We start from the raw sequence: 7,500 nt of genomic DNA on the forward strand, positions 1-7,500 counted from the left end.
TGCAGTTCGTTTAAAGACCATGTTTTCTTCGTGAAATTAAAAAGATGTGGGTATTATTATCCACCCCTATATTGGTGTAGGTTAAACTAAGTTAGGCAAGTTTCTTCTGTTTCTTTAAAACCATCCCGAACATGATCAATTCTTTTTGCAGGCTGCATGAGAAACAGAGCAATAGTAGCAAACTCACGGCCAAATATTTTTCATCATTTCCTGATCATACTGACTTCCAAAGTTGTAGCTTCATTTACCAACTTCTATAATTCTTTCTTTTTTTTCTGTGGAAATAGGTTCGGATTTCTCGGTATTGAGTAGGACTCGGAAGCGTTTTCCTTAAGCAGACGTCATTGGCCAGCACGTTGAGACGTTGATGAAAGTTACATTTTAGATACTGATTCTGATTTTTCTCTTGAACTTATTATATGACGTTTGCCATCTTAACTGTGTTTTTCACATATTCATTTTTTATAAATGTATTCAGTCGGACGATGGCATAGCAAACATGCCATTGCTGGCTCCAGTTATTCAAAAACTTGTTCAGCCACTGGAGTTGATGGTCATCATCGCTCAAGCGGAACAGCTGTATGAAAAGAAAATATTAGATCGCCTTTCAAATTCTTGAATTACATTCGACCATTTGCAACGAAAACAGACATTGGTTTGCCATTGTGGGCAGGAGAAAAACTCATTGTGAGAAAATTATTGTCGTAGGAAAAAAATTTGTAATTTTGGAAAACAGCAATTCCGTACAAGTCATTATGGGGAGCAGCTGACAGTTCAGTCAGGCCGTAAGGCATCATGGGGCCTCATTGTTATCCATTTCCATTTGCAGTTGATTCATTCCTTATAAGATTATCTAGCTAGCCTTATTATCGATCCTCTCATCAGAGTATGACAACGGCGTCTGGCATTCATTTATATATATATATATATATATATATATATATATATATATATATATATATATATGTGTGTGTGTGTGTGTGTGTGTGTGTGTGTGTGTGTGTACATTATATAATATATATATATATATAAAATCCATGCAAATGGTCGAACAAAAAGTGAGGCAAAGATCGTAATTTCCCAGCAAATATTCTGTCGTATAAATATTTTAAAAACAAATGTTAAATGGAACTAACCAAACCAACATTTTCTTTTGTCATACATATAAAGCAATATATACGTATATGTTTGTCAAAACTGATAACAAAGCAGACATACCGGTGTTGTAAAAGTGAGATACAAAAAGGGAATCGGAATGATATGAGTTAAGGTTGAGACAGAAATATGCAAAAGTAAAAGCTGGACGATATATACTTATATATTGTGGGTCAGTATGAAAGTATTTGTTGGTGTATATTATAAGGCGGAACACCAATGTCGTGTGCAATTTTTCTTTAATTTTTTATTTTTACTTTTGCTTATTCCTGTCTCAACCTTAATTCACATCATGCCGATTCGCTATTTGTATCTCACATTGACACCTGTATAATCACTTTTTTATCATGTTTGGCAAAAATATATATTGCATAATATGTATGACAAAAGGAAATTTTGGTTAGTCCTATTAAGAAACGAACGTTGTTTTTACATTTATTATTAAGGTTAGTTATCAGACACAGAATATTTGTTGGGAAATTACAATTATTTCTTACCTCACTCTTTTTCTTTTTTTAATGTTTCTATGTCTTTTCTTCTCTAAGCTTAATAGTGAGGGCAGGTTATCAGTAATGGATATTTATAAGTTTGTTTTGTTATCTGTTCTCATCACTTTTCATACTTAAATCTCCCAATGACATCAGCTTCTCTGTGCCATAAAGTTGTACAGCCAGAAGATTCCATTTCAAAACGTGTTACCTCATATATTTTTCTAGAGCTTATCCATTTTTTTTTTACTTCTTTCTAAAAAACATTTGTATATAGGCAGATATATAATTTCACATTTAACTCACTGAATGAAAACAAAATGTTATTGCCAAAAACAAAGAAAAGACTGCAAATTCATTTTCTTTTTACTTTTCATGTCGTCTTCTCTTCCTCCAGAGGCGGCAACATTTTTTTTCTTACGTCTTTCTTATCATCTCTCGTCTTCTTTCCCTTTAAAAGAAGACTGGCGATGATCGAATTTTTCTGTAGTCCTTGTCCCAGCTTTCACCTTCGTGAGAAATTTCATTTTCCTCTTCATTGCATATTCATTTTTTCGCAGATGAGTTTCTCGACAAAAATGCTTTACGTAAAACTGTTGCTGACGTATTTGGAGTTGTTTTTATTGGTTGTTTATCTATTTTGTAACCTTTTTGAATGTTTAAAAAATAGCAGTCGGTTTTATTATTTAAAGATAGGATAATCACGAAAAAAGTGCAGATATTCCCTTATTGATTTTTGTAAAAGACAAGGTGCGTATATGCGCAGAGACAGAGATAGACACCATATATATATATATATCTATATATATATATATATATATATATATCTATATTGTATATGTATTATGCACACACACTACATACATACACACACACACACACACACACACATATATATATATATATATATAATATATATATAATATATATATATATATGTGTGTGTGTGTGTGTGTGTGTGTGTGTGTGTATGTGTGTGTGTGTGTATTATGGAGAGAGAGAGAGAGAGAGAGAGTTCAGGCTAGAAGGAATAGTAGATAATAAGAATGAGAGGGGAAAAAGAGAGAAAACTCACGGTACACGGTAAGGGAGTAATGCCATCGGTGCACCTCACACAGTGCTCTGTAGGCATTCACTAGTTGCACCTACTTTCTAGTCTTTTCTTTATTCTTGCGCAGTTAGATCTTAGAATTTCATCCTCTTCATTTTTTAATCTTTATCTTGCCGTCTAACCACCCCAGAGTTCTGTTTTCACTGGCTTAATCGCTAAGTCGCCGAGAGCACCCAGGGATTTGGCTTGACACAGTAAATTTCATAAAAGTAAATTCTTGAGAGAATTTTTTTTTTCTATAGTTGAGGATAGTAAATAGCAGAAATGAGAACGGCCAAGATGCTTGATAACATGAAGTCAATTTAGGGAGAAGTATTATCATAAAGGGTCTATAGTGTGCAAAAGATGAGCACACATTTGAAGAGTTAGGACAATTATTCACTGAAACAGCTTAGTCTTAATAGACAGGAATCGAACGTGCTTTACGATTACTGGCTCCGATTTTTCAGAGCAACACCCGTTGTATGTTAACTGCAATGTTAGGTTAAAGACCAACAACAATGAAAATTAAAAGAAGGTTATTTTTCCCCATTTTAGCTAAAGCAGCGCGACATGCTGCAAAGTCGACAGCCTTTTTGCTTATTGCAAGTTTCAAATTGCAGATCTAGAAGCTTATCAATTATTTGTGGAAGGAAGAGGATGCAAAACAGAGGAAAAGCATTTACTGAAAATCTGAAGCTTAGTTGGATTTGGATAAGAATAGTGGACAGCCATTTCTGACGGACATGCAAATTAGCAACAGTGAGATTGCCAAAGTCAAGAGGTTATTGAAAAGCTTTGAAATCGATCACAAGATTTCGTAAACCAATTGGCAAATTGACTATTATCTCCAAAGCCATGCAGTATGTCGCAAATAGTAGTTGTCCCGTCCTTCCCTCCCTCATCTCAGAGTGCTTACATTGATTAAGCCCATCCTAATTAATCCCCTTTCCCTCGTGAACTCCATCCTCATCATATATCCGCACTCTTTTCTCCTCCCCCCAACCCCAAATCGGTTGGGGATTTCAGCGGATGCGCCCTTGTCCTTAATTGGTTGCCTGCAATCTTGAATTACCCATCCTTAGTCGCAATAGGTCTTGAATCACTGCCATTCAAAGGATAACGACCTGTATTGTATCTCCTATTAGGTTCGTGAATTCCTCACCATTTCAGACTATGGGTTTGGATATTTGTTTCACCATTAGTGGTTTTGTTAAACCTGTTTTCTTCATTAATTATTAGATTATAATAATAAATTGTTATCACGAGATTTGGTAAGAAGTTTCATGTTTTCACCAGCTTATCTATTTCAGTTGATTTGAGTCATAAATTATTGTTAGGAGTACGTGTCTGCAGGTCAAAAGCGTCCGCGATGTGAAAACAGATGGATTTGGTAAAAGTGCCCTCAATTTGTATCATTAATAGGTGAAGGATGGTTTCAGTCCCTTTAAAAAAAGTATTCGCTCTGATAATGACATTTGATACAGAAAATAAATACGCGTACAAAAATTAACTATTATTGTGTCTAGAGATGTATTTCTTTACGTCTTCATGGTTGGCTAACGGTGAGCAATATGTGTATCAATGCGGATATGAATAGGATGTGAAACCAGTTAATACCAGTGTTTTAAGTAGCTCCGTCTTGGCGTCTTCATTAGGCAAATCCAATATCTTATGCTCAAGTAATGAAGTGTTCCATGTCAACGACGCGTCTCTGGGTTTGTATGTGGAGGAGATAAAGTCATTAATATGTTAATTTCCTTGGTGACTAACTATTACCATATTTACTCCTGAACTTGTTGGTTATTTACCGGAAATCTTTTTAAATTATCGTTATCACAGCAAACTTTGTTATACTAGGCAAACACGATAGAAGGTTGAGAAAATGTAGGGGTTTTCTATCTATTTCTTAGCTAAGTAGAAAATGATAGTTGCAGTTGACAAGCTTTCAGTATCATTAAAAGACCAACAACGAAAATTATATATCTCCTCCAAAGTATAAAAATTGTCAAAAATGAAGTTTGAGGATCCTCGTCAATATTTCTTGTCGAAGATTTTTTTTACCCAATTTTCTATAAATGATTCTAGAATGCTTCTTCTACACTTCATATCCCCAGAAAACTAAACATTTTTTATGATAATTTTCTACCTACTAGGAGTTATCTTCATGTGATTAGTTTGAAAATTACAAAAGCAAATGGCGATGTTTTTCTTTTATTTGTATATATATTGGACTTATTTACAAGTTTAAAGCATCACTGAATATAGAGAGTTGGTAAATATCAGCCCTTTACTCGTCTGGATTAACACTTGTTTACGTGAGTACTCATATCTTGTAGTCCGTGTATTTTATTAAATCTTCTAATTTCCATTTTATTTGCGTCTTATTGGTAATAATGTTTTTATGTACAGAAATACTATGTGAAATTACGTATAATATAGCAATTAGCCACTCTTTAAGCCTTTTTTTTTTTTCTTTTTTTTCAACCAAACAATGCGTCTGTTCTGACTTCCCTCTATCTGTTGTTCTCTTGGTTAGATTCTTTCTCTTTTTATTTCATAAATAGTTGTCTATCAGCAATAGTACCCTGTTTCCGACCCCAACAATCTTAACGTCTCTTCTCCGAGAAACTCCCAAAATAGATTACTTATAGAAGTTATTTTTGCAAAGTGAACAATATCTGCTGGTCCCTGCGTTCGCTGATGAGATTTGTAACCTCAAATGTGTTCATTATCCCGCTTTGTTTCCAATGAGTTGGATGTTGATTTTGGAAGAATTCTGTCGCCCAGTTTGAAAGCCACTGCAGGGTTGCCAACATTGCAAAGCTTGAACACCGTTGACCTTATGCTACTTTGTCGCTGACATTAAGCCTGGGTTAGTGGGCTTTCTGTAAAGGAGACAAAATACCATGATGGGATATGCTTCACCTGTACATTGGATTGGGAAGGGTTTAGTCGTGGCCATATATATGGACCATGGTCATAGATTCACTCCCTGGTGAACTTAACATCAGAGTGCTCTACGAATGCCCTCCATCTTGCATAACAACGAAAAGGAACTGTGAAGAAAGTTATGACATTATTTTGGGGAATCTTCATCCTTTTTTTGTCTTCTGATATCATAGGCCTTTTGTAACACTAGCAGAAACCTGTTTAAACTTACGTTACACCAAGCTTACCGATGCGAGGCCCCTGGTACCTGGGCCTATAGCTGTGTGTCAGGCATGTTCACTCATTTTCTTGAAGAGTGGAAAATACCATGGAAGTTAATCATGCAAAATTGGTATCTGAAGATTACTTTGAAAATATCCGTACAATATTATACCACAGTCAGTACTATTACTTTTTAATTTTAGCTGTTGGATAGGAAATATAGCAATATGTGTGTGTTGAGGAGTGCTTTTGATATTTTTGCAACAGGTGCTACATTATTGTCATATGGTTTTTAACGCAGAATATGTGTCTGCGATAGTTATGAGAGAAAGAGGTTTTTAATAACCTCCTAAATACTTAGTTAATGATTTTTAATAATATCCATTTTCAGGGACCGCGAGTCATCATTTTTCTCAGATACCTTCCAAACTAATTATTTGATCGAATTGGCACTGTACAAGACACTTCCCGTTAATTTTTGGTAATTAAGTGCATTGTCAAATGGTGTTAGTTAGTGCATTTGCTCTTGACTTACATGATGTTGCCAAGCATCGCCAACCTATGCATTTGAACGTCCTTTGTCCCCATCCCGTCCCTCCCTACCTCCCTCCCTTCCTCCCTCCCTCCCTCCCTTTCCCCTTCCCTCCTCATTCCTCCCTCAAACCATTTTCCTGGCCTTGCCGTCTCTAACCCCCACCCCTCCCCTTTGTTCTATTATATTAAATTAAGTAATATTGGATGTTATAAATATGTTGGTTTTTGTTGGTTCTGTGTTCACTTAATTATTGTTATTGTATTTTCTTAAGTTATATAAGTGGGAGTAAGCTAAAAGTATGACTGTCACCCTATTCACCCAGTATGATGTACCTACTATCACGATCTCCCCTTAAAGCCTTTACCCCTCGTATTGACGTGTTGACTACGAGCAGGTAAGATAAGGTAACCAAAATGAAATCACAGGTGACCTTACAACCCAGAATATGATTAACGCTGCTCACAACTTAATTCCCATGATATCTGTAACGCGATCATATGGCGTGTGTGGGCAGAGTACGTATAGAAGCATGCAGTAAAAAAATTATTATAATATTAGTCTGTTAAGCAATTGTGAAAAATGAACAAATGTCAAAATTTTTTTTATTTTATAAATATATTATTTGCTTACATAACGACCTCATTCTAAAATGAATGCGGCAATTATTGAGTGTATAATGGTGAGCCAGTTTTATATATGTATATATGTACTCACATACACACACACACACACACACATATATATATATATATATATATATATATATATATATATGTATGTATGTGTGTATATATACATACATACATACATACATACATACATACATACACTCCAAGGTTGAGATAGAGGCAAGGTAATAGATATAACAGAGAGATATATACATTGATTGATTGATTGACCAGTATGTGTGTGCTTTCTGCGTGAGTTTTTTTTTTTTATGAAGATTCACTTACCTATTGAGAGTAATCCTTAATTTATTTTCAGCTTTCTCCAATTGTGTATGCGGCAACCGACAGGCAACCCCTTATCATTACGGTATTACCTGACACCCCAACGATGCTATGAACCAAGGCCAGGAG

At 35.1% G+C, this 7,500-nt stretch overlaps 1 long non-coding RNA gene across 1 annotated transcript in view; it reads left to right on the forward strand.

The window, feature by feature from the left end:
• LOC135215603 (uncharacterized) overlaps positions 1–7,500 on the forward strand; it is a 585,258-nt gene that overhangs the window by 577,554 nt on the left and 204 nt on the right. Inside the window, exon 4 of the long non-coding RNA XR_010314740.1 lies at positions 7,406–7,500. This exon is cut by the window's right edge and continues 204 nt beyond it. This is a non-coding gene — a long non-coding RNA (uncharacterized LOC135215603). The remainder of the gene's footprint in view (positions 1–7,405) is intronic.

The sequence above is a fragment of the Macrobrachium nipponense genome, chromosome 5, assembly GCF_015104395.2.
Source record: "Macrobrachium nipponense isolate FS-2020 chromosome 5, ASM1510439v2, whole genome shotgun sequence".
In the NCBI taxonomy this organism is placed as follows: Eukaryota; Metazoa; Arthropoda; class Malacostraca; order Decapoda; family Palaemonidae; genus Macrobrachium; species Macrobrachium nipponense.